At 44.2% G+C, this 27,252-nt stretch overlaps 1 protein-coding gene across 2 annotated transcripts in view; it reads left to right on the top strand.

Annotated features, from left to right (window-relative positions):
- The first annotated feature begins 11,641 nt into the window (after positions 1 to 11,641).
- hapln1b (hyaluronan and proteoglycan link protein 1b) overlaps positions 11,642 to 27,252 on the top strand; it is a 125,204-nt gene continuing 109,593 nt past the window's right edge. Inside the window, exon 1 of one of the 2 annotated variants that reach the window (XM_078564645.1) lies at positions 11,642 to 11,962. The gene's annotated coding sequence lies outside the window, so the exon portion shown is untranslated. The other variant, XM_078564646.1, reaches the window with a different exon arrangement.

Here is a 27,252-nt window from a genome sequence, read left to right as displayed (position 1 = left end):
CAATCAACAATCAGTTTCCTGTGGCAGTACTTCTGAGATACAGTCAATGTTAGACAAAGTCAGCAGCAAATTTGCACACAAACCATAAAGTAGATTTTATGAATTTGTGCTCCTGGCAAGGAGATTTTGACCTCGGACTAGGAATGCAAGCATTGAGGTCAGCACTTGGAAGGTACATAATGGGAATGCAAATGCATTAAATCAAACCTCGTATCTACCTATTGACTTACAATGGGTAACATAAATTTACCCACTCTGGTGCATCCAAATGCCATGTTGTGTATCCTCTGCCCAAGGGCAGGTTCTTGGCTCATTGTCTGCTGGTGCTTTCTTTTGAGCCATTTTCTTGATAGTGTTTATCAGTGGTGACTTGCTATTGTCTTCCACTCTCAGGGACAGGGCAAGGATACAGATCCCCAGCCTACCTCAGCCAGAACAGGAATCAAACCGGCACTGTTGGTATTATTCTGAATCACACACTAGCCACCTAGCTATCTGAGCTAACCAGGCCCCTACATCCAAGTAACTTTTCCAAATTTCGTGGAACACATGGGGACAGAAATTTCCCCCCATTGGGGGAGAAGTCAGGATCGGGCGCATGGAGGCACACCAATTAAGGCCCACCCAGCATGACGTCCACAAGGGAGCGCTATGCGCTCCCTGTGCGGGTAGGGGGGGTGGATTCTCTCAGCCGAGAGTGCGTTCTTTCGTGCATGCGCGCGATAGAGCGCATTCATCTCCCTGAGGCTAAGTGCTGCCTCAGGGAGATTGGCTCCACACTAAAAAATGCTAAAAACAGAAAAAAAAATTCCCTGACATGTCCTCTCTTGTGACACTGTCACATGAGTTGGGACATGTCCATCACTTTTAGTTACACTTTTATTAAATTTTTAAAAACCTACGTGAGATCTCATCTTTTTCCAATGCCCGCCAGGGCTCCCGGCCTGCCCGCCAACCTTAAGGTTAGATGGGCAGGTCCACTAATTACGTTAATTACATTGTTAATGGCCTCAATAGACCGTTGACAGGTCGGCGGGCGCACAGCTGATTTGGCTGAGCCCCCGCCAACCTGAAAATTGAAATGAAGCGGGATGACATCGGGAGTTCCGCCCAACGTCATCCCACATCGTTTTACACGTCGGCGAGAGGGCCCCCCCACCCCACTCGTCAACCAGGAAATCCTGACCATGATCACAGCACTCAGCTGATTTGCTGGATGAAGTATTTGGAATATCTTATAGTTACAACAAAAATAGTTTTCCGTACTCTCTTTGAAATCAACAGTATTCCTTGTTTGATGATGTCAAGTAAAGTCAACAGCATTATGACACCTTCAATTTTAATTTAGTTTGAAGGGAAACAATAAACTGCTCCCCTCACAGTTCCACCAAATTACAATGTGGGTTGACTTTGAATTCCCTCCCACTTACTGGCTGTTCTCTTGCACAGGCTTTTAATTAGAAAGTGCAATAACATAGGTGAAATTATTTCATCTGTCACTACAACTAGTAAAGAAAGATCCCAGACTCACAGGGATAGAATTAGTTTTCAGTTTGAGTGGCCATCAGGTGAGTGGTACAACATGTCCTCAGTGAGAGACCCAATCTATTTGATGGCTGGGCCTCAACAACATGACACCTGCAATCTATAAGTGCTGAACCTGAATATCAAGCTACAAGTTTGGACTTAAAGGGTAGTGGGCTATGAGGCGGATGGTGAGGACAGCAAAGTCTGGCCAGCAGTGAGTAGGAAGATTTTTGTGGGGCCAGGAAGAACATTCATTGCCATGGCTATTTTTCTGTGTTTTCAGGACATACACCTCTTGAAACTTGGAAATAACATTAGGCTTCTACAAGCAACATAGGGAGCCAATTTGCATCTGGGATAATAAGCTCAATGCCTCAATTTTCGGAGTTCTACCACCTCCTTCCTGCCTGTAGGAGACCAAGAACTAAGATAGATAGATAGACAAATATATAGATAGACAAATTGATAGATAGATATGCTCCAGCTGGATTTAAACATTAAAACAAATAAAGCACAGCACTCTTTATTAACAATTGCATTAGCTTTTGAAATTTCATTCAGTCAGAGGATGAATTTTATAGGAGGTGATACGACAAATGCAGCAGATATATCTCATGGTTTGCTGCAGCTTATCCTATTACACAAGGAGCTACTAAACCAGAAAGTCTCAGAAAATATACAAAATACATAAGATTTTAATCTAATGGTACCATTCTGCCCCAGATACTGGTTTGACGCTGGAACCTCCTCTGAAGCAGTGTGAGCCAGGAGCATTGCTAACCACACGGCACACTTGAATTGTGGGAAGTCAGAATACTTTTCATACACACTTAAATACATATGAAAGGTTCCACTCACCACAGCTTGAGTATCAGTCGAATGATTAATCTTAGTGATGAGCTGACTGCTCTGTCAAATCTTTGGTCTGTTAAAACCCAAGCAGATCATCCAAGACCTTTTTAAACACTTAAGATTGTAATATGAACTGTTCTTTGCTTGCTGGTGATGGTTCCACTGTACAAGTGTGATGCTCAAATGATGATCTCATGTCCAGGGGCCAAAACTGAACTGAAGCTGTTTGGCTTTAGTTATGTGCATATTTGGTATCACAGCAAAGAAATCTAAAGATTAAAAGCAAAATATTGCAGATTCTGGAAACCTGAAATAAAAACAGAAAATGGTGGAAAAACTCTGCAGGTCTGGAGCATTTGTGGAGAGAGAAACGGGGTTAATGTTTTGAGCCTGTGTGACTCTTCTTCAGAGCTAAAGAGAAGAAGAAATGTGATGGATTTTATACTGTTTAAGAGGGGGTGGAGAAAGCGGAGTTAAATAGAAGGTCAGGGATAGGTAGGAGCTCAGGAGAGATTGATGACATTGTCATAGACACAAGATAAAGGGAGTGTAAATGGTAGTGTTAAAGACTAAAGAAAATGCTGATAGTGGCATAAGATAGCATAATGTGTTAATCGCAGAACAAGGGCCAGCAGTTTGTGAAAACACAACATAGAAACAAGTGACAGATGGCCCTCTGGGGCTAGGGGGTGGGTGGGGGTGCAGTGGAGGGGGGGAGGGGTGGGTGTGGTGGTGCTGGGGTGGGGGAGGAAAGAAAAAAGATTTTAAAAGTCTAAAGGTTTGCAGGAACATAGCATGTGCAGAGTGTACTACCCTATTAAATGGAAAATCATATTCAAGATGATGAGGGGTTTTGATAGAATATAGGGAGAATCAGTTCCACAATCAGAAGGGTCAGTAGCCAAAGGACACCGATTTAAGGTTTTCTTTTTATTTATTAATTTACGGGATGTGGGCATTGCTGGCAAGGCCAGCATTTATTGCCAATTGTCCTTTTGGAGGCAGTGGTGAGCTGCCTTCTTGAACCGCTGCAGTCCCTGTGGTGTAGGTACACCCGCAGTGCTGTTGGTGAGGCAGTTCCAGGATTTTGACCCAGTGACAGTGAAGGAATGGTGATATATTTCCAAGTCAGGATGTTGTGTGACTTGGTGGCATTCCCATGTGTCTGCTATCTTTGTCCTTCTAGGTGATGGAGGTTGCAGGTTTGGAAAATGCTGTTGAAGGAGCTTTGGTGATTTTCTGCAGTGCACCTTGTAGATGTTACACACCGTGCCAGTGGCGAAGGGTTGTTGTTTCAGGTGGTGAATGGGGTTCCAATCAAGTGGGCTGCTTTAACCTGGATGGTATTGAATTTCTTGGAGCTGCCCTCAGTCAGGCAAGTGGGGAATATTTCATCACACTCCTCACTTGTGCCTTGTAGATGATGGACAGGCTTTGGGATGGTCAGGACAGGTGAGTCACTCGCCACAGAATTCCCAGCCTCTGACCTTCTCTTATTGTCACAGTATCTATGTGGCTTTCCCTGTTAAGCTGCTGGCCACTGGTGACACCCCCAGAATATTTATTGATGGTAATGCCATTGAATATTAAGGGGAAGTGGTTAGATTCTCTCTTCTTGAAGGTGGTAATTTCTTGGCACATATATCCACTATTCAGCCTAAGCCTGAATGTTTTTGTAGTCATGCTGCAAGCAGGCAAGGACTGCTTCATTATCTGAGGAGTTGCAAATGGAACGATGCAATCATCAGCAAACATTCCCACTTTTGATCTTATGAGGGTAAGTAATTGATGGAGCAGCTGAAGTTAATTGGGCAAAGGGCACTGCCTTAAGAAACTTCAGCAGCGATGTCGAGAGGCTGAGATGAGTAGCCTCCGACATCCATCCTTTATTGTGCTAAGTAAGGCTTCAGCAACGGAGAAGCTTCCCCCATTCTCAAATTGACTTCAGCCTTACTTGGGATCCTTTGTGCCATACTGGGCCAAATGCATCCTTGATGTCAAGGGCAGTCACTCTCACCTCGCCTCTGGAAATCAGCTGTTTTGTCCACATTTGGACCAAAGTTATAATGAGGTCTGGAGTTGAGTGGTTCTAATGGAACACAAACTAAGCATCGGTGGGTAGGTTATTGGTGAATAAATGTCACTTGATAACACTGCCGATAGCCCCTTCCAACAATTTGCTAATGATTCAGAGTAGGCTGATGGGGCAATATTTAGCCAGATTGGATTTGTCCTGCTTTTTGTGGAGATGCATGCTTGGGCAATTTTCCACTTTGTCACATGGAGGCCAGTGTTGAAGCAGTACTGGAACAGCTTGGCTAGGGGGCACAGTTAGTTCCAGAACACAAGCCTGTAGCACCACAGCTGTTCTCGGGATTTACAGCCATTGCTGTATTCAGTGCATTCAGTTATTTCTTCACATGCAGTGAATTGAATTGGCTGAAGACTGGATGCTCCTTCTCATTTAGTTGTTTAACTCCCCACCATCATTGCAGAACCTTGATCTGATCCACCATTAGTGGGATTGTTTTAGCTCTGCCTGTAACATGCTGCTTCCATTGTTTAGTATGCATGCATGTAGTGCTGTGTTAACTTCACCAGGTTGGCACTGCATTTCTAGGTGCACCTGGTGCTGCTGCTGGTAAACACTTCTATACTCCTCATTAAACCAAAGGTGATCCCCTGGCTTGGATTGCAGTGGCAAAGTGATGGATATACTAGGCCACATGATTACAGGCTGTGGTTGAGGTTGAATACAATTCTGCTGCTGATGGCTCACAGTGCATCTTGGATACCTAATTTTAAGCTTTTTGATTTGTTCTGAAGCTACCACGATCTACAAAGTTGTAGTGCTGCACAACACAATGGCGGGTATCTTCATCATAAATTGGGTTCACCTCCACTGTGAGATGGCTATTCCTATCAGTGCCTTCATGGACAGATGCATTCGAGACATGTAGATTGGTGAAGGTAAGGTCAGGCAGGATTTTCCTTTTTGTTGGTTCTCTGAACACCTGCCACACCACCAAGCCCAGAATGGCAGATATGTCCTTCAAGACTCAGCCAGCTCAGTCAGTAGCGGTGCTACTGAGCCAATCTTGGTGATGGACATTGAAGTCCCCCCCTCAGAGTACATTCTGTGTCCTTGCTACCTTCAATTCTCCAACATACCCTTGCTCAGCATGGAGGAGTACTGATTCATCAGTTGAGGGAGGGCAGTAGGTGGTAATCAGCAATAGGCTTTTTTGCCCATGTTTGACCAGATGCCATGAAAATTCATGGGGTCTGTAGTCAATGCTAAGGACTCCCAGGCCACTCACTCCCAACTGTATACCACTATGTCGAAAGTACAGGATATAACGAGGAATGGCGACACAGGAATCTCTGACATTGGCTGAAAGGTATGATTCCCTGACTATGACTGTATCATCAGGTCTGGCAGCATCGGTGGAGAAGAAATCAGTTATCACCACCTTCAACACCTCTTTGACCCTTTTGTCTGTGACATCTTTTGATTATCTGCTCCTATCACTGCTTATCTCCACAATCACCACACCCTCAACGTCTCTCTCCCCCCCCGCCCCCGCCCCCCCCCACCCCATCCCAACACCTTAAACCAGTTTATATTTCTCCCTTCTCCTAACTATGCTTCAGTTCTGCCGAAGGGCCATGAAGGCTCGAAACGTTAACTGATTTCTTCTCCGCCGATGCTGCCAGACCTGCTGAGTTTTTCCAGGTAATTTTGTTTTTGTTTTGGATTTCCAGCATCCGCAGTAGCGTTTAGCTTTTTGTTTTTATGACTGTATCATGCTTATTTGACTAGTCTGTGGGACAGTTCTCCCAATTTTGGCACAAATCCCCAGATGTTAGTGAGGAAGACTTTGCAGCGTTGACAGGGTTCTGATTTTGGTGCGTATGTCAATGCCAGGTTGTCAATCCAGTTTTATTGTTATTATGGCTTGATAGTTTTGATAAAAGTGAATGGTTTGCCAGGCCATTGCAGAGGGCAGTTAAGTGTCATCCACCTTGCTGTGGGTCTGGAGACACATATTAGCCAGGTCAGTTAAGGACAATGGATTACCTTGTCGAAAGGACATAAGTGGCAAAAAAGCAAGGGGAGAAATGAAGAGATTTTTGTTTACTCAAGAAGTTATTGTGAGCTGGAATGCACTACCTAAAAGGATGGCGGGAAGCACTTCAATATTAATTTTCAAAAGGGAATTAGATATATACCTGAAAGGAAGAAATTACCAGAGTATGGGGAATGAGCAAAGGAGTGGAATTAATTGATAGCTCTTTCATAGAGCTGGCATGAGCAGAATGGCCAAATGGCCTCCTCCTGTGCTATAAAATTCTATGATTCTCTGGCATTTGCTAAAACAGCCATTATAAACATTATCACCAAGTTACAGAATTTAAGAGCATCCAAGTAAGCTATGACAGGAGCCATTTCTTCATAATGCCCTTTTATTAGCACAACAAAGGGCTTCAATCACATCTGTAGAAGAACCTTCCTTACATAAAGCATAACATTCCTGTGTTACACACTCAAGCTTCATGATCCACTTTCGACTGATGAATTGAATGTCAAATTTAGGTGAGTATTTTGCTGGAGCTGTGGCAGTTTAAACTAGTGGGAAGCTGGCAGAATTAATTCTATTTGTTGCTGTTACTGCTTGACAAAGAGATCTATTAATATTATTTGTGAGCTCTTCCAACTCTGCCTTAAAGGATAGCGTTTCAAAAATAATGCGTACACATGGTATCAAGTGTCAATTATTTCAACATTAATCATTGTTAAAATTTTTGTTTGTAAGCCTTGGCTCAGTGGTAGCACTCTCACCTCTCAATCAGAAAGTTGTGGGTTCAAGAGACTTAAGCACATAATCCAGGCTGGCATTTCAGTGCATTTGTAAGGGAATGCAGCACTGTTCAAAGTGTTAATGATGAGACATTTAACCGAGGCCTGATCTGCCCTGCCAAGTGACATAAACATTTCCATGATACTATTCATAGAAGAGCTGGGAGTTCTCCCTCAATGTCCTGGTCAGTTTTTTCCCTTAACCAACATCACTAAAACAGATTGTCTGATCATTCTTGTGTATATAATTTGGCTACCATATTTTCTTACATTCCAGGAGTGCCTTCACTTCAAAAAGTATTTCATTGTCTATAAAGTCCTTTAGGACGTCCTGAGGTCATGAACGGCTTTACATAAATGCAAGTCCTTTAATTAACAGCAGTTTGGATAATACTCATGTCCAACAATAATGATTTCCTAAAGTTATTAGTATTCTGACTGAGAACCTATAATTCAATGGCAAAGACAGAATGTTATCTCTTTTATATTGGTTCCTGGAGATTGTACTTCAAAACCATCCAGAATAACATTTACATCAGCCTCAGACTTAGTGCAGAATTTCCATTTGAATATTGGATTATATTTTTACAAAGTACTGTTCCACAGCACTGCAGGGAATTTTGGAGATATATGTAGTATTTATAAATGATATTATTATTGTTAATTGCACAAGGTTCTGTAAATGTATTCATTCCAGGCTGCATCATTTTAACAAAGGGGCATTGTGGCCAAGAGGCATTGTTATGTAGATGAAGAAATTTAAATTCTGCAGGATTTTTATGTCTGAAATTCATATTAACAAATTCATAATAATGTTATATATTTCATATAGTATCATAATGTTAACTTATTTATTTTCTAATGTTCCACATTTAATTTGTAATCATTTTATTGCAGAATGCATAATTTATCTATCCTCTGATGTTTATAAACATCAACATCCCTATTTCTTTTTGACTGATCAGCAAAGTTCTTAATAGATCATTTAGGAGCTAGCCTAAGCCTATGAATGACCACTTTATAAAAAATTCAAGGTAAATTTAATTAATGTGGCTTAAATATTTCTGGAATCACTCAGTTTGGCTGAAATATGTTACTTTTGGCAGAAATTCAGCTTTTAATCATTTGAAGCCTTGTTATTATCAGACTTACTGCAAGGTAAGCAATAAGGCATATATTATATTATATTCAAGTACAGACTAAATAATTTTAACCAAGTCCATAATACTCTTAGCTCTACACCAATGCTATCAGATCCATTTTTTCTGCTTTTTCCCACATAGGTTGAAGCATGATTTAAAGGAGGAAGAAAGCTCTCCTGTACGAAGTATTGCTCTTCCTACTCTCGTCAGTTGTGATTGCTATGGGTCACATAAGCATAATGTTTGAAAGCACTGGCCAATTGAAATCAATCAAATCCATTTACTTTCCATGGATAGTTCCAATAATCTATATTAATTCACAAAGTAGAAATCCAAAATGGCAGATACCTGTTAGGTTGAAAGCATCCTAAACAGGTAGGAGATATTGACGTGATCTTTGCTCCTTCACAGACAAAACTGAGGAATTATTTGTGTAGAGATTACTTCCGCTAGCCTTGATGTTTCATTTAGGAAGTAAAACCCTTTGGGGGGGTCAGATGACACTAATCTATTACATGACCTTGGACCTCATGGTTTATGATGCTACCTAAACCAGCCAAGAAACACACTGCAGCCAATTTATTACTCCAAACACATTTTACACAAAAGGGCAGCATTAACAACATATTGGACATTTCTAGAAGCATTTTTATTACATGTAACAACTTGACAAGAATAATTTTATTTCAGACAAGGCAATTTAAAGCAGTATTATTATGGACAAAAATGCCATTATGTATTTTTTCTGCAAAACCAGTGCTTTTGCAAGTGATTTCCAATTGCGACACATTTTTCAGATTTCTCCTGTTAAGTGCTAACGACACAGGAACAACATGTGAATCCTTTCCTGATTGTGCTGCTGTTCCTCAGTTTTTCCACAGGAGGAAACCCTCCGTGCATCACAGAATAAATAAAAGTTGGCAGCTAAAAACAAACTTGGTTTACAGAAAGCAGCCTGAAGTGTGACATGAAATTTGTCAAATATGTGAGGATTAATTAGTCAAACATTACAGGAGTTATGAATCATGATTTCAATCCCAGTGTTTGATAAATTGCGTAGGAGAAGTAGAATCTTCCATTTATATTATGAAAATTATCTTCAATTTATATCATAAATATCATACAACATCACAATAACCCTAGAGGGAATCTATGGAATTCATTGCCGCAGAAGGCTGTGGAGGCCAGGTCATTGAGTGTATTTAAGACCGAGATAGATAGGTTCTTGATTGGTAAGGGGATCAAAGGTCACGGGGAGAAGGCGGGAGAATGGGGTTGAGAAACTTATCAGCCATGATTGAATGGCGGAGCAGACTCGATGGGCCGAATGGCCTAACTTCTACTCCTATGTCTTATGGTCTTATGGAGGCTCAAAGCAAGACAATACAATTAAGCACGTTTTCTAATGAACAGCCTTGTATGTAAATGCGCAGACAGAAAAGTTGTGCTGAATTGTAAATTATATAATTGGATTGGATTGAGTTGACTTGGCCTTGCAGCACACCAACGCCCCGATATCGGAAATCGGAACAGGAGTAGGCCATTCAGCCCATTGAACCTGCTCCGCCATTCAATTAGATCATGGCTGATCAGCTACCTCAACACCACTCTCCTGCACTCTCTCCATATCCCTTGATGTCACTTGTCTCCAGAAATCTATTGTTTCTGTCCTGAACATGCTCTGAACTGCCCTCTGGGGTAGAGATAGGAATATTCATCACACCACTGTGCCCCTGCCCGACTAAAACGCCATGGCAGTGACAAGACCAGTTTAATAGGATCGCTCCTTCGTGCACTAATGTTCGGCACTATAAGAGGGAATGAAAGATGTTCAAACCGCTTCTATCTCAAATTCCCCATTTCTGCTGCTGGACGAAGGGAGCGGCCGGACCGAGGCTTTGGCACGTCCTCGCTGGGTGGGTCCTCCCTCACCTTACAGTCTCCTGCCACAGGCAAACAGGAAATACAACTCCGGAGTGCCTGCTCAGCCTCTCAGTAGAAGAGCTGCGAGTTGAGTGTAAATTACATGCAATTACATTTTGGAACGGGATTAAAAATATAGCTTTGCCCCCCCACAAAAAAAGAGTTGCAACAGCTTTCAGTGAGAGAGAGGAGTGATAATATTAGTCAGCCTACACATTATCTTTATCAATAGGACTTCTCAAACCCAAAATAACAAAACACACCCAATAAACCCCAGTGAAAAAAACACCTCCACACTTAATCGCACCCATTCAAGAATTGGTATTATAGAGAAAGCTGACGGTGAAGTACGTTGTGCTGGAGCTTTCTGGTCAGGTACGATTCCCAACCTTTCCTGTGCAGCATCTGGTCGGATTAGAATGAGCAAAGGGTTCCGCCCGCCCCACAGCGCCAGCCTTTGACTCTGAACGTCGCCTCTCCCAAAGCTGAACTGGAGAGCGAGTTTAGGTCATCGAAAGCTAAACTTAACACACCTCCGACGTTTCTCGAAGTGGCTGCACCGATTCTGCCCCCGTGCTGCTTTGGCGGGACGGTGACACTGTTGTCAGTTTGGGACAATAGCGCCGCTTGTCGCCAGCAGCTGTCACCAAAACAACCAGTCAACTGGAAACCGTCCACACCGCCAAATGATTAACAGCAATCGCCACCCGTGGATCTGGCTGCGCAGTCTAAATCGTTCAGCGGGAAATCTTCACATTTTATTTCTAAAGGGAATAACCCGAGGGAACAACTTTCAGTTCACCGTCTTGAAAAATAAGTCGTCGAGTGGAGAGAGCGGCACGAATGCTTATTTAATAAGTTTCTCAATTTGCAATAGTTTTAAGTGGGAATTTAATGAAGAGTGTGTTTGTAAGAGAAGTCGCAGCCTGCTCTCAAAGGGCGCACTGTGCTAAAATATGAAGTGAATTCCTCTTCCTGGGCAGACTGACAGAGCCTTAAACCTCACTTATTATTAGCCCTGACTGTTAATGTATGTATGTTCTCCGATGTTTTTTTGGTGGGAACATTGCATTAAACGGTCATGCTGTTAAACATAGGAGCCCAGTTACATCCCTGGGTAAATAATAAAAAAAAGCCTGACAGCCCACACACTGTGACAGGGTATCCTGAGTTAATCATCGCAGCCACACAACCCCGCCCGTTGTCAGTGTGTGGAACCAGTTCAGAATAAACAGGCTGGGGGGGGGGGGTGTGGAAACAGTCACTGAAAAAACCACGTTTCAGCTCATAAAACACGCCTGTGTTCCTTAGTATATCTGTCTCTGGCTATCTCTGAAGACCTTCCTTTCTTCAGCTTGCCCATTACTTCCCCCCCCCAAAAGCAATCTCCTTTTCACTTGATGTTACTTAGCTGGAGACGAGAATTGCATTAAAATCAGGTATCGCACCATATTTCCCGCCAATAGTTTCTGGCAATTTGAAACTTTGTCCGTTAGTTTCCCGATTATTCCTGGGTCTGACAGGCGTGCGTAACTGTTTTATGACGTGGTGGCTATTTCCTCCTGGTGGGAAAAGAGTTTTCCTCCTTAATGGACCAAAATCAGCACCAGCCAGAGCAACAAGCGGACATTCAGCAGTAACACAAGAGGCCAGCAAGGTGAGCTCATCCCAGTCTGTACCTCACTCAATTAGGAAGCAGAGACTGACACTGACAAGGACGGAGCGACACAGAAAGTTTAGCTGCAACTTGGAAAAAGTGTTCTTTTAGAGAGAAACAAATACTTTTTGACAGGATTGAAACTCCGCGATAGCCGTCACGTAAGTGTGATCAATGTGTTATGAGAAGTGTGAACGGTTTGCAACAGAACAGGTCTGAAGGGGAAAAGAGGGATGATATTCTGTTGACAAGGGGGGGAGAGGTGATATTGCCTGGCTCTTGAGTTACAGAGTGCACTAGGGCACTGAAATGCCAACTTGTGGTTCATCCAGATGACTGCGAACGCCTCACTGTCTCCCCTCTCCCTTTAGATAATAATTCAAGAGAATTGGTTGAGACCTGTAAAGCCATTTCTATTTGCAAGAGTGGCTCATCTCCTGCATTGAAAAGCTAACCTTACGTCGCGCGTTCTGCACCGAGGTGACTGGAAAAAGATCAGTTTTCGCCCAGTGGACCACCTCCAAACTTTCAGAGCTCTTGGCTCTGAAGCTGAGGCGACAGATGAAAATGATTCGGCTGTGCTGGACGGCTTGTCACATCGATAACGCCAGCAAACTTGCACTTAGTATCTTTCCCAGCGTTCTTGTCGGAAGTACAGATTCTATAACATTAACACTCTACATGCAAAATACTTCAGCCAAAAAAGAAAAATTGGAATTGATGTTCAGCGCTTGTGTTTGTGTCTTCTGCTGTCCGCCCGGCTTTGTTGTTTTTACCGTTCCCATTCTGTTCTGGTCGTACTTCAGAACGGGATCGGCCGTACCGCATTAACTTTAGACACAGGCGGGCAGATTTCAGGCTATCAGCAACTAGGAAATGTTTGTAGGGAAGCTATGGTTTAATGGTGTGATTGGCTGCAATAACAGAATGTTTGCGCCATGTGGATTTTGTTATTGGATTCCTCGCTTTAAAGCAGCCCCGTCCATATTTTTGCGGGCTTCCCAAAATTAGAAATTAGCCCATCTTTTTTTTTGACTGACGTATTTTGCATGTAGAGCGTTACTGTATGAGAATCCGCACTCCATTGGGTAGGACACTGGGTGCAAGATGGGATATGCCATGAGGCTTGTCAAGCAGAGCTGATTCATTTTCATCTGTCGCCTCAGATTCAGAGCCAAGAACTCTGAAAGTTTGGAGTTGGTCCATTTGCGAAAACTGATCATTTTCCAGATCTCACTTCTCAGTCAAACGCCTCTAGAAAACACTGCGCTTTCACAGTTAACGGAGGCGCGGTCGCTAATGTTAACCGTTCTAACACATCAGTGACACTCCCGATTCTCTCCTGACCAAACAGTAAAAAAAAACTTAAACATTTAACGAAATGCTCTTAAGCAAGTGCGATCGATCTGCGTTCAAGTATCTTCTCACTTATGGTTATCCTCGCAAACCTGAAATGACAAAACTGGTAATTTGGTGAAGTTATTGGTACAGTACAATTTTAAGAGTAGGGGGACGCAGCTGCTAAACGAACTATTGTGCATAAAGTGTGAGGAAATTCAGTAAATTAATAATGCGCTCCTTTGTTAGAATGAATGGGAGGTTGTGTGTTGTGTGTGTGTACATGACGGTGTGAGAAGACTTTCCATGGTATCTCTGCGCCACCTACTGGTCTTTGAAACAAAGTTTATAAAACCGGCTGATCGTCATTGGTGAATGTTGTTCCCCCCAATGTTAATCGATACGTTATACAGTCGTATCCTGATGCAGCCTCGATTTAAAAATGTGTTGGGGTATGGTTTGCACTATCATTCTCGTTCTTTCAAGTTGTGTTGTGTAAAACGTTAATGGGGACAACGCATTTGAAAAAAGTGATTCCAATATATCCATGGACAATTACACCGGGAGTCTCCCAAAACTGCCAGTCACCGAAGATGTCACGGGTTGCTCCTCTGCTGCATGCAGTTGACTGCAGTAAATATATGGACGTTCAGAACCCAAATTTCGAGTGTATCCAATCATGCCCCAATATCATCCAGAATCTGTGTTCCAGACATAACATGTGAGTGTAAAATGTGGATCCAAGCATAACATGTGCTCTCATGTTGAATAATATCAAGCCAACACGTGCAGTCACCTTTGGCACACTCACAACCTCTAGAAGAACATATTTTTAAATAATAGAAAATTTGTAATTTGAACTAAATAGCTGGAACATAAATATACTCTTTGCCAAACTCAAGTCTTTAATGTGATTCAGCTGTATTCCAGTATCTGGACAATCTGGTCAGTAGCTCTGATAAATGTCCTTAAAAGTGGCCCTGCAAAGTGTTGTAGGATGCCTTGCTCTGATTCCACCCAGGATATTGTATAAAGGTAGTATACTATAAGATGGAGTAATAAATTCTTACAGAACAGAAGCCCATTTGGCCCATCATGTCTGTGCCAGCTCTTTGAAAGAGCTCACCAATTAGTCCAACTCCCTTGCTCTCACCCTATAGACTTGCATTGCTTTTCTTTCCCTTTTCATGTACACATCCAATTCCCTTTTGGAAGTCAAAACATTCTATGCCATGACTTGGATTCGAATCAAAGTCACTGTGACCCCAGCACAGAGCACTAACCACTGTCCGAACAGAACACCATACATCAGCATCAAATAATGTAGAGCAAACTGGTGAGCTAAGAATGATGTTAATTCATGTACAGCTACCATACTAGGGCCTGGAGTTTAAGTTAGGTTGCACTATTGCTTTCGATGCAATCTGTCCTAAACCAACTAAACCAGCAAAAAGGATCATGAAATTTCAAGCACAAATTACATCCAGCGTGAATTACGTTTCTGCAAAATGTTGCACAGGAAGTTAGCATGGTACATAAAACTGGCCCCACTTCCAGAGTAAATTAATCACAGTACAGAGAGTCCACTGATTGCTTCATTTGCAGGCCATTGAGAAGACTCTAAAAATTCTGGGGTTATTTTAGGCTGTGGAGTACTAATAAGCACCTTTTTAAAAAATTGTTTATTTTTAACTTAGAGCGATGGTTCTATACAGCTTTTTTTGAAGTCATTCCAATTATTTAAAATAGGCTGCTCAAAGGTGGTGAACTAGATACTGGAATTAAAACTGCTTATTTTTTTGTGATAAACCCATTTTTAACTGTATTAATCAAACTGCACCAAGCTGCCATGCTTAAATATAATCAAAGAGTATTTTTGAAACAATTTTTGAAAAAAATCACATTCTAAAACTCTGCCCCTGTGAATTAAAAGCAGAAACTTTTGAACAATTATAATTTGAAAACATGATATTAAAATCAGAAGGATTTTGTGACTACCTTTATATTGATATGGTAATTTCATTTTCAGATTGCAAGGTTTCCATGTTACAAGAAGGCTTTCCTTATTATCGCATTGTCAGCTGCTTCTGCATTAACCCATGTTTTTTTTTAAAGCTTTTATCTTTTGGTTTTATAAGAACATATTCTGTAACAAGCTCAGGTGCTACTCAGTGGTTCTTGAAGAGCTGCCGCTTCTCTAATAGCTGCTGACATTGGGATTACAGTGAAGTCAGTGCGGAAACAGCACCTCCTGCTGAAATGGTCCCTCATATTTCTTCCCTGCACACTCCCAGCTGTCCTCATACATAGATACCGACCCATAGGAGGAGGAAAAGTACTCCAAATCCCATAAAAAGAGAAGCCACTCGGGAAATCAGCAGTTCTTTGTATGTATCCCATGTGTATTTGGTAAATGTTGCCTCATATACAAAAAACAATGCGGTAAAGAACATGCCAGTTGTAGGAAGAACCACTTGATGCACTACGTGAATTGCTCTTGAAGAGGGCCAGCACAGCCACAATGGCTTAAATGGCTTCCTTCTGTTCTATAACCATTCTATGATTTTATTCCAATGTATTGTACTGTTTCGTATTAGACCCACAACTGGAAATGTTACAAATGTTTCAAAATGACAGAACAATCAATTTAGGTTGAACTTCTTGTTGATCTTAAATTAATTTTTTTAAATACCTTACACGTCGTCAGTATTTGAGTTCACAGCTAAAGTGCAACACAAACATGAAACAACTTTTATTTCTGACATTTAGCTGCTGTAGATGTAAATGCTAATTTACCACGTGCTGAAAAAGATTTTGAATCCAATCTATCTTTACTGCAAGATTCTTGCAATACTTTGAGATGGTATAGTCATATCTTGTTTTACATCTTTGACTTGTTTTAAAAGCAGAGGTAACAGTTTAATATCGTCCAAACTTCTATTTGTGCCATTGCACTAACCCTGGCAGCACATTAAATACATAAGTGTATTGTTAGGAACCAGAGATAATTTAAGTAAGTTATATCTGTATTTGTGGGTGTTAGGAATGAGTTTTAGCTTTAAGTTTAAGTTTAATTTGTGTTTCTGTACTTGTGTGTTAAGAAAGGGTGGAACTTGAGCTTTAATTTCACTTTAAAAGATGCCTGCATGTTAATGAGGTTTTATGACTCTTGAAGGGAAGCTAAAACAAATAAAATTTGGAAAAAAAACTGTGCTGTTGCCGATCAACAGGAGTCCAGAATAAGGGACTCACAGACACAGAGAAACCAAAGCAGTTTCAGTTCAGTTGGTGATTATGCTCTAAGGTGCAGGAAGCAGTTTGAGTCTCTCCAGCTGGACATACTAGCAGGTTTCTGAGGAAAATAGGTCTAAGAATCTTAGGGCCGAATTTCGCCCATGTTGGGTGGGCTCAGCAGGGGCGATTGGGATGCCGACCACTGCCTGCGATTAGGGCCGGAAGACAATTTCTCATGGCAGGCCAATTAAGGCCAGCTCAGTGTGAAATGCAAGTGGCAGTGCTCAGCGCTGCCTGTGTGGGCGAGGGGGAATGCGAGCGGGCCAAGCCCGAACTTCGGGCATACACGCAAGTGCCATCTGCAAATCTTCGAGGCACAGAGCTGCCTCAGGGAGATGAACAGATTTTTAAAAAAACAATAAAGATTTTATAAATGTTATAAAACATGCCCCCTCATGTGACTCTGTCACATGAGCAGGGACATGTTATTAATGAAAAAATAACATTTTTACTTTGTTTTTATTTGCTTTTGGAAGCCTCATCCGACCCGTGGATGAGGTTTCCAAAAACAATTTGCCTGCCCGCCAAACATAAATTTGGACGGGCAGCAAAAAATTTCTTTTAGTTAACTTTTTAGCGGCCTTAATAGGCCTTTTAATTATCGGCGGGCACGCTGCCGACTCTGGCAGACGCCCCCTGACCAAAATATCTCGCAAGTGCGCAATGACGTTGGGACGCTTGCCCGACGCCATCGCGTGTCATTTTACGTTCGGTCGGGTCAGGCGCACGCCCACCCACCGAACTAAAAATTTTAAGCTTAGATGAGTTGCTCGAAAGTTAAAGTAACAGTGAATGTTGAGTGAGTTCTGGGTCTCGAGGGAGATACCAAGTTGTCAGCAGTCGCCTGGGAGAGGGAACTACAGAAAGTATGTCCTAAAGGGAACAGAGGAAGACCCCAAGAAGCCCCTTAAGTTAAGCCAAAGGACAAGGACAGGAATTTGGAACAAGATCCTGTTCAGTGGAAGTAAAATCAAGGAGCAGAGGGGAAGGCTCCAAGTTTAGAGAGAGAAGCTACAGGAAGCAGACTCAAGGTAAAATAGGCTTGCGAGAAGCCAGAAGATCCAAGGAGACAGCCAAAGGTTGGTGGCTTCTTACTATGGGCATGTGAAGCAGTGGTGTTCTTTTGGCACAGGTGAGTGTCTGACAGAATTTGTGGAAGGCAAAGCTTGAATGCGTGTGGTGATCCATGGGAGAGGAACATTGGAAGGAGAGTTCAAAACCCTGGAATTGGAACCTTGTAGAAGGCGTCCAAGAAAAAGCGTCGTTTGGGAGAAGATTCCAAAGTGGGTTCTTCAAGATTGGAGATTGGAAACCCTGTTATGAAAGACCAGTTGGTTTACAGTGTGACAAGCATCTGGGGGGAGTTGATGGGGGATCCATAGCGTCTGTTTGGGGTGGCATTTGTCATTTGATTTCAGAGCTTGGTGTGCCTGACTACAGGTCGCCTTTTGTTTTACAGGGACCGTGTACTTATTGTGAACACAAGCATAGAAGATAGCTTTTGTAACTTGTGTTATCCTTACAAATCTGTATATATATATCTGTAAATGTACAGTTGTGGGAGACGGAATATTGTAATATAGCTCATCTTTCCTTGTTTAATAAGTGTTTTGTTCTTTTGTTAAAAGTTCACCAGCTGACTCCTGTGACTCTGTTCAGTGGCCGCCCTCCAAGTTTCTAAACAAAAAATAAAAGTTAGGATCTATCAAGCTGGGTTCCACCCTGGGATCTGGCTTGTCCAGTGGTAACACCAGCTGGGATCATAACAGTGTTTATGTGTAATATTGTATAACAAGCTTCACTATTTATCTACATGCTCTGTCTGATATTTAAATTATTAATGGTGGTTGTCAAGTAACAATACAAAAGCACAATTACAGGCACTAGTTGCAGAGCAGAACACAGTTTGTGTGATTTATTGAAAAACTGTGGCTGGAATTTTCTAGCCCCATTGGCATTGGGCATCATGGCGGGCGGGTGGGGAAAAATATGGTGAGAAGGCTAAAAATCAGTTTCACGCTGGCGTGAAAGTATAGCAGGAACATCCAGTGGTGTCGGCTATGGCGTGATGTGAATCCCGCTGGAGGCCAGTGTGAACCCGATTTGCATCCCGGTAATGGGATGCAAAGTAAAGCCCGACTGGAATCAACCCCACGCCCGGTTTACTGTTAGCTGGTGGGAAAACATGCCTGCTCAGAGCACGTCTTGTCAAGTGTGACATGCAGAAGTCGCTTTAAGGGCCCTGCTCACATCACAGACATCCGAGTAGCAGAAGATGCTGGAGCCCTACAGCTACCGAATCCTGGAGGAACACGTGTATCGCATGCTGGGTGGATTCTCATGGACATGGCTCCGCCATGAAGCAGCTCATGGAAAGTGGGAAGTCTCCGTTGATGTCTTAGGTCTGTTTTGGAACATCACAGTCTTGGCCATGGGCTGCTATGGATGATCGGTGAGGAGTGGGGAGAGGAAGGTCCAGCTGTGAGTGGGAAAGGAAGTTGTACTGGGGTGGGGGGCGGTGCGGTGGAATGCAGTGTGGGAGAGGAAGGTGTGGCTTTCACTGGGAGAGGAAGGTGTACCAGAGGGGGTGAGGTTGTGGCGGGGGAGGTGTGAAGGTATTGAGTGGGTGAGGTTGGGGGGGGGAGAAGGTGTCGGTGGGGGTGAGGTCGAGGGGGAATGAAGGTGTTGGCGGGTGAGGTTGGGAGGTGGGAGGAGGGAGTACAGGAGGAGGAGGGTGTAATGGGGGAGAATGAAGCAAACAGAGAATTAGGTGTAAGGGGGAAGGAAGGTGTAAGGGAGGGAGAAGGAGGGAGGAGGGGCGAAGGTGTCCAGGGGGAGGAGGGAGTAAGTCGGGGGGAGGTGTCCAGGTGAACGTGCAAGGGAGGGGTCTGTGGAGTCAATGATTGCCTCCTGGGTAGCGAACTGAGGGTGGGCGTGGTAAGAGGGAATGGTGAGTGTGAGAGGGGCAGAGGTAGTGGAAGGGTGGGAGGGTGAGGATGCATCGGTAGCGGTAGAAGGGACAGCGATGGTGGTTGGAACAGACCTGGAGGCAGATGGGGTGGGAAGGAGGAGGTCGGGAGGTCAATGTGGATAGGGGTGGGGGGGATTCTCAGGAAGGTAGGGAACATGCACGTTCACCTGGACATCCTGGAAAGAAAAGGGTTCGGGTTGGTAGGTGATGGTGGAGAGGTGAAACGTGATGCAGAGTGGCCCACAGTGATGAGGAAAAGGACATGGATGAGTGGTGGAGGGGAAAGGGCAGGGGGCTGACAATATGCTGGACCACGACCATGCTTGTCAAAATTGAAAGTGAGCGGAGCCTCGTGTTGGATAAGTACAGGAGCTGCATGGGAGTGTGATCAGTGGGTGGGCGGAGATGCAGGTCAGCTCAGATGGACCACTGAAAGGGAACCCCAGCAGGCAGCATTGAAAATGCTTGGCACAGTGAGATTAGTGTTTTAGGTGAAGGATCCATGTGCGTGGGAGAGTGTTTGCATGAGTCTCCAAAAGGTCCTGCCGCGCACACACTTCTCCCTCCAGAATCACCCATGGTCCAGCTGCATGCAGATGAACTGCTAGTGGGGGGTGGGAGGGGTGCAGGGATGCAGTGGAAGGACTCGCGAAACTGTCAATGAAGCTGAAAGGCACCATTACACATTATTCAGTGAAAGTGAATATATTTTCAGATTGTAAAGTGACAAAATGTGTTCAGAAATGCTTACCTTTTCTAGGCCCACCACATCTTCTAGATGCTGCCCTGACATCTGCAGCAGTGGTGGATACAGTCTATGCAGTAGTTGGTCCTGTTGCCCCTGATCCTTGGTGTGGGTCTTCTGGAGAACTGAGGCTTTGGGGCCCCTGGCTTGCTTTGACAGTCCTCCTGTGGGCCAGCTGCTCCCTCTGCGGTGACAGAGGACGAGGCTGAGGGGGTCACAGGCAAAGGGGACTCAAAAGAAGCAACCTCTGAGATTCCCTAGTGGATGATCCAAGGCTGTCCAGCTGCCGCTCCTCCTCTCTTTGGGTGCCCCAAGGCCTGGCTTGACCCCTTAAGGGGAAGGAGCAGCTGGGGGAAGTCAAGGTGTCCAGTTCCCTCTTACGTTGCCACTGCAGGAACTCACCCATGGCTACCGTGATGGAGTACAGGCCTGTGCGTATCTCCGCGTTCTGCTGGACCAGGGTCTCCATAGCGTCCGCCATCCTTCCCAAGGAGACACCCATGCATGCACATGCGGGCAGCACTTCATCAGAGAGAGGGCAGACGCACTCCTCCGACTCGTGTCCCACTCTGTGGAGGGCTCCCAACAGCTCTGTGTGATGTTCCCCACCTTCTGCTGGCTCTCCACAATCAGTTGGAAGGCAAAATCCAGAGGCTCGTCATCTGACTCGGACCTCACAGATTCCTCTTCCCCAGCCGTCCTCCGAGTGCCGAGGAGCTCAGCTGAACTTGCCTCCTTCTGCTGTAGACACGTGTCTCTGCGTTGACTGATAGATTGGTCTGCCCTAGATCTAGGTCTCACCAAGGTGTGTGTCTCTTCATTGGTGCAGGGTGTGGGTGAGCACTGTGTCAGCTCTTCCAGGCTGCTTATTTCCAGCTCTTCAATGGAGGAGGTATCCTTTTCACTGTAGGTGAGGACGTGGATGGAGCTGAGGGACTAGCTGGCTGAGGGTGTCGGTTGCTTGGCAGAGCTCCCTGTGAACCAAAGTAGAGATAATTAGTGCATGGCAGCACAGGCAAAAGCAGGAGAGAGAGCACTCATATTTGCGCTGAGAGGAGGATGATGTGGTGCAGGATCCTCACGTGGGTGTTCGTCACCGACCTTACCATCACTGCAGGCACAGTCCATGGCCTCAGAGTCAGTGCGATGGCATGCTCCTCAAAATGAGTGAGAGGTCTAATGTGGGCCAGTCCACCCCCAGTCTGGGACCTCTCCCTGCTGTTGTGAGCCAGCTTCTCTTGTATGAAAACAGATGGAGAGAGTGTGACTCTGCTGGACCTCCTGCGGCCAGAGCGGGGGTAGAAGACATTGCGACGGCCTTCCACTGCATCCGGCAGGCGCTCCAAAGGGACATCACTAAATTTGGGGGCTGCCGTCTTCTTTGCTATCGGAGCCAGTTGTCGCCTGGAGCAGTCCTTGTCTGAAGACATGAAGTAAACTACGCTCTGGCGCGCTTTAAATATGGTGCCTGGAACGAGGAAGCGCTGAGGTCACGGCGTGGTGGGCAAATACGAGCCCGCCCATTAGCGATCGGGTGTGTTTCCCGTGAATGCATTGTAAATGAGGGGACACACGCCCGGAAATGGACGATACCGCATGAAAACCCACCATTGCGGCCAGTGGGTAAAACAACTTTTTTCACACCCGCTATCACACTTAGCACAAATTTGAGATGATTCCGTCCTCTGTGTCCCAAAGTTATCAATTATTTCCAGACATACTTCATTACTTGAGTTGAATGATTTAATCGTTCATTATTTCTGATTTGTCCTAATTGGAAATTAATTTGGACAGCGGTATAAACACCAGATTAAGTCATCAGAGTCTGAGATTTTGCCATTCATCCCTTAATAATTGTCGTCCTAAACCCAAAAAGGGCTCTGGGTTATAAACAGTTAAATAGCTCAAACATTTGCATGATGTAATTCGTGTAGTGTCCATATGGAAAAAAATGTGAAACAAGATGTTAAAATGTGTGATCATAATAATACATTGATGGCTGCACTTCCAATTTTGGCAAAATACATGATGTATACATGTAAAGACTTCATTCTGCAATGGCCGGGAATAGTCTAATGGAGTGCCTTGTGAAATGAACATTCAGAAACCTTCAGGCAGTGAGAATTTCTAAAGGGTTGCAGATGTTTAAATGGAGTTGATGCTGCCATCAAGTGGCATTAGTCAGGACTCCAGAAGGAAGATACATTGAGCCATTACAAGGACTTAAAAATAAATAAACAAGTACTTTTAAAAATTTGTTCATGGGATATGGGTGGGGTTCGTAAGGCCAGTATTTATTGCCTAACTTTAATTGCCCTTGAGAAGGTGATGGTGAGCGGCCTTCTTGAACCGCTGCAGTTCATGTGATGTACGTACACCCACAGTGCTGTTAGGAAGTGAGTTCCAGGATTTGACACGCTGACAATGAAGGAACGGAGATAGAGCTCCAACTCAGGATGGGGTGTGGTGTTCCCGTGCCCCTGCTGGCCTTGTTTTTCTAGTTGATAGAGGTTGTGGGTTTGAAAGGTGCTGTCAAAGGAACTTTGGAAAATTGCTGCATAGCAAGTTATAGATGGTACACACTGCTGCCACTGTGCTCCAGTGGTGGAGGGAGTGAGCATTTAAGGTGGTGGATGGGGTGCCAATCAAGTGGGCTGCTTTATCCTAGATGGTGCTAAGCTTCTTGAGTGTATTTGGAACTGCATTCATCTAGGCAGGTTTTTTTTATCTTTCTTTCACAGTATGTGGGTGTCGCTGGCCAGGCCAGCATTTATTACCCAACACTAATTGCTCTATAGAAGGTGGTGGTGAACCAAGTCAGGATGATGTGTGTCTTGGAGGAGAACTTGCAGTGGAGATTATTCCATCACACTCCTGGCTTGTGCCTTGTAGATAATGGACAGGGTTGGGGTGTCAGGCGGTGAGCTATTTGCTGCAGAGTTCCAAGCCTCTGACCTACTCTTGTAGCAATAGTATTTATATGGCTGGTCCAGTTAATTTTATGGTCAATGGTGACCCCAGGATGGTGATGGTGGAGGATTCAGTGATGGTAATGCCATTGAATGTCAAGGGGAGGTGGTTACATTCTCTCTTGTTGAAGATGGCCATTGCCTGGTACTTGTGTGGTCTGAATGTTACGTTGTTAAGTCTTTCTGCAAAGCAATCAAAGACGGTTGGCAAAAAGGTAGAATTAGGGCCTATACAGTCTGCAAGTAGAGAGTATTTTTAAAAATGAAGAATTCTGTTTTCTCTTTCAACTATTTCCGCCCCCTCCCCCACCCCTCTCCCACCAACACCCCCGCCTACCCCTCTCCCACCAACCCCCCCCCCCCCGCCCAAACACCCCAAAGTTTCCTCTTTATCTCCTGGAAGCCACTTTTGAGGCATTATTGTACAGGCAACAAAATAACTTTCATTGCGGCATTCTTCATGGTGGAGCCTCGTGTTTGAGAATGCTAGCGGATAATTCCAGCTGTTGGAAGCATCACAGCTGGACCCATCACCAGATGCCTACATGTACATTCCAGCAAAGGCTACTGGATAACATGCAGGAATGTAGCTGATTTATTCCCCTCTCCAGATGTTGCCCAAACCCCAAATTTCTATTCCAGAGGCACAGAGACAAATTGTGCCACCCGTAATGTCACTTCATCTGTGATCCTGTAACTTGGCACAGGTTAAGGATTTACTGGTCTGTGTGATTTGATTGCAACCAAAGCCCTATTGTTTTGAGAGCTGCCTTAAATCTAAGCAGCAGATGAGTCATTTGCTACAATCCTTCCACGAGTCTCACCTACCGATAGAATCATGTTCCAAACCCACTGCAATGTGGCCGACTTTTAACTGCCCTCTAAAATGGCTTAGCAAGCTAATCAGTTATACCAAAACATCCACAAAAAAAGTTCAGTAAGAATAAAACCAGGTGAACCACCCAGCACTGACCTAGGCACAGGAAAAAACAAAGGCACGCTCTGCCCAGTCGACCCTCAACGTCTTCCTGACTGGCATCTGGTTCACTAGTTCAATGAGGAGTGTAGGAGAGCATGTCAGGAGTTGAACCGGGCATACCTAAAAATAAGATGCTGTCCTGGTGAAGCTACAACACAAGACTACAAGCATGATAAAAAGCTGAAACAGCATGCTATAGATAGAGCTAAGCAGTCCCATAACCAATAGATCTGCTCAAAGCTCTGTACTCTTGCCACATCCAGTTGTGAATGGGAGTGGATAATTGAACAACTAATGAGAGGAGGAGGCTCCAAAACTGTCCCCATCCTCAATGATGTCCTACTGCCCAATCAGTCTACTCTCATCATCAGTAAAATAACGGAAGTGTTGTTGGCAGTGCTATCAAGCGGCACTTAGCAATAGCCTGCTCATCGATGCTCAATTTGTGTTCTGCCAGAGCTACTCAACTTTAGACCTCATTAGAGCCTTGTCCCAAATATGAATAAGAAAAACTGAACTCCAGAGCTGAGGTGAGTGTGACTGCTCTTGACATCAAGGCAGCATGTGACCGAGTGTAGCACCAAGGAGCACTGGCAAAATTGAAGTCAATGGGAATCAGGGGGAAAACTCTCCATGGGAATCACACCTAGCACCAGGGAAGAAGATTGTTGTTGTTGGAGGCCAACCATCCTAGCCCCAAGACATCGCTGTAGGAGTTCCTCAGCGTAGTGTCCTAGGTCCAACCAGCTTTAACTGCTTCATCAATGACGTTTCCTCCAACATAAGGTCAGAAGTGAAGATGTTCACTGATGATTGCGTCGTAATCAATACCATTTGCGACTCTTCAGATACTGAAGCAGTCCATGTCCATATACAATAAGACCTGGACAATATTCTGAGTTGGGATGATAAGTGGCATGTAACATGTATATCTCACAAGTGCCAAGCAATGACTATGTCCAACAAGATAGAATCTAACCATCTCCCTTTCAATGGCATTACCATTGTTGAATCTGCCGCCATCAACAACCTGGGAGTCACTATTGATCAGAAACTGAACTGGATCAGCCATATAATTACTGTGACTACAAGAGCAGGTCAGAGGCTGGGAATCCTACAGTGAGCAACTCAACCTCCTGACTCCCCAAAGCCTGTCCACTATCTGCAAGACACAAGTCAGGAGCGTGATGGAATGCTCTTCACTAGTCTAGATGAGTGCCGCTTCAACAACACTAGAAAAGCTCAACACCATCCAAGACAAAGCAGCCCATTTGATCTACACCCCATCCAACACCTCAAATATACACTCCCTCCCTTCACCACTTGTGCACAGTGGTAGCAGTGTGTACCATCCAGAAGATACACTGCAGCAACTCGTCAAGACCCTTCGACAGCAAACCCGTGACCACTACCACCTAGAAGGACAAGGGCAGAGCTGGTTGGGAACACCACCACCTGTACGTTGCTCTTCAGGTCACACACCAACTTGACTTGGTAACTATATTGCCCTTCTTTCACTGCCTTTCTTTTGTCCAAAATCTGGAACTCTGCTCCTAACGCCAGTGTCTGTTTAGTTATGTTAAATGGACTGCAGTGGATTCAAGATGGCAGCTCACTTCCACTTTCTCAAGGGCAATTAGGAAAGGGCAATAAATGCTGCTTTTGCATTGATACTCACATTCCATGAACGAATAAAAATAATTTTAAAAAACGCAGCCCCAATTTTAAAAGGAAAATACTGCAGATGCTGGAAATCTGAAATAAAAACAGAAAATGCTGGAAAAACTTAGCATGTCTGGCAGCATCTGTGGAGAGAGAAACAGAGTTAACATTTCAAGTCCATATGACTTTTCTCCAGAGCCTCTCTGAAGAAGAGTCCTACAGACTCAAAACGTTAACTCTGTTGCTCTCTCCACAGATGCTGGCAGACCTGCTGAGTTTTTCCAGCATTTTTGTTTTTATAGCCCCAATTTTAACCCTGCTGCCTGCCATGAACAGGTTGAGAGAGCAGTTAAAAGGGTGCTCCTGGAGTTGCCGTCTTAAATATCCACAGCCATAACTTTGTGAGCTACTGTTGAATCTCCAACTTCCCTTTCTTCTCAAAAGTCATTGATCGTGTTCTCGCCTCCCCTATCCATGACCATTTTTTCTGCAAATCCATGTTTCAACTTCTCCGATAAGATTTTTGCCCCAACCACGGCACTAAAACAGGCCTAACCAAATTTCTCTGAGACTTCTGATCCTGGTCCTCTTTAGCTCTGAAGAAGAGTCATGGACTCGAAATGTTAACTCTTTTTCTCTCTTCACAGATGCAGCCAGACCTCTGAGATTTTCTAGCATTTTCTGTTTTTATTTCACCCTTCCTCTACTGTCCAGCTTAAAGGGACTGCCTTTACCTGGCTCTGCTCTTGTCTATCCAGTTGTCCAGTTGTAGCCAAAGAGTATGCTGAAGTCACTTCTCTTCTCATCCTGGCACCAATACTGCTGGAGTCTTGCTATAGATCAAGATAGCCAGTTAAAAACTAAAAAGATAATTTGTATCAGAAATCCCAGAGGTTAAGGAGAGCAAGTGTTAGGGGGAGAGGTAATAAAATGCCTAAACTAACAGCATGAGAGAATGAACTGATTGGTGAGTAGCTGGTGAGTGTTTTTTTTCTTTAAGACTTAAGATTATTTTTGTTAATTTAGCTAATGGTTGAATAAATAGAGGGATGGCAGGGCACCCATGGCATGTACATCCTGTTCCATGTGGAAACTCCTGAGAAACCACATGTGCAGGAAGTGGTGTCAGCTGAGGAACTCGAGCTCTAGGTTTCATCACTGCGAGATGGTCATTCTGCAGCTTAAGGGTATGCAAGCAGTCAAGGAGGACCAGGGTACCCTGAATACATCTCACTCTCCAGCCGGTTTTCAGTTCTGAATACTGTCAAGATTGATGGTTCCCCTGGGGTGGGGGGGTGGTGGGGTGCTGGCAGACTCAAGTCCACAAGGTCA

This window comes from Cetorhinus maximus, chromosome 2 (genome assembly GCF_964194155.1).
Source record: "Cetorhinus maximus chromosome 2, sCetMax3.hap1.1, whole genome shotgun sequence".
Lineage (NCBI taxonomy): Eukaryota > Metazoa > Chordata > Chondrichthyes > Lamniformes > Cetorhinidae > Cetorhinus > Cetorhinus maximus.
The sequence above is the reverse complement of the archived record's forward strand: the minus strand, read 5'-3'. Positions and strand labels throughout refer to the sequence as shown.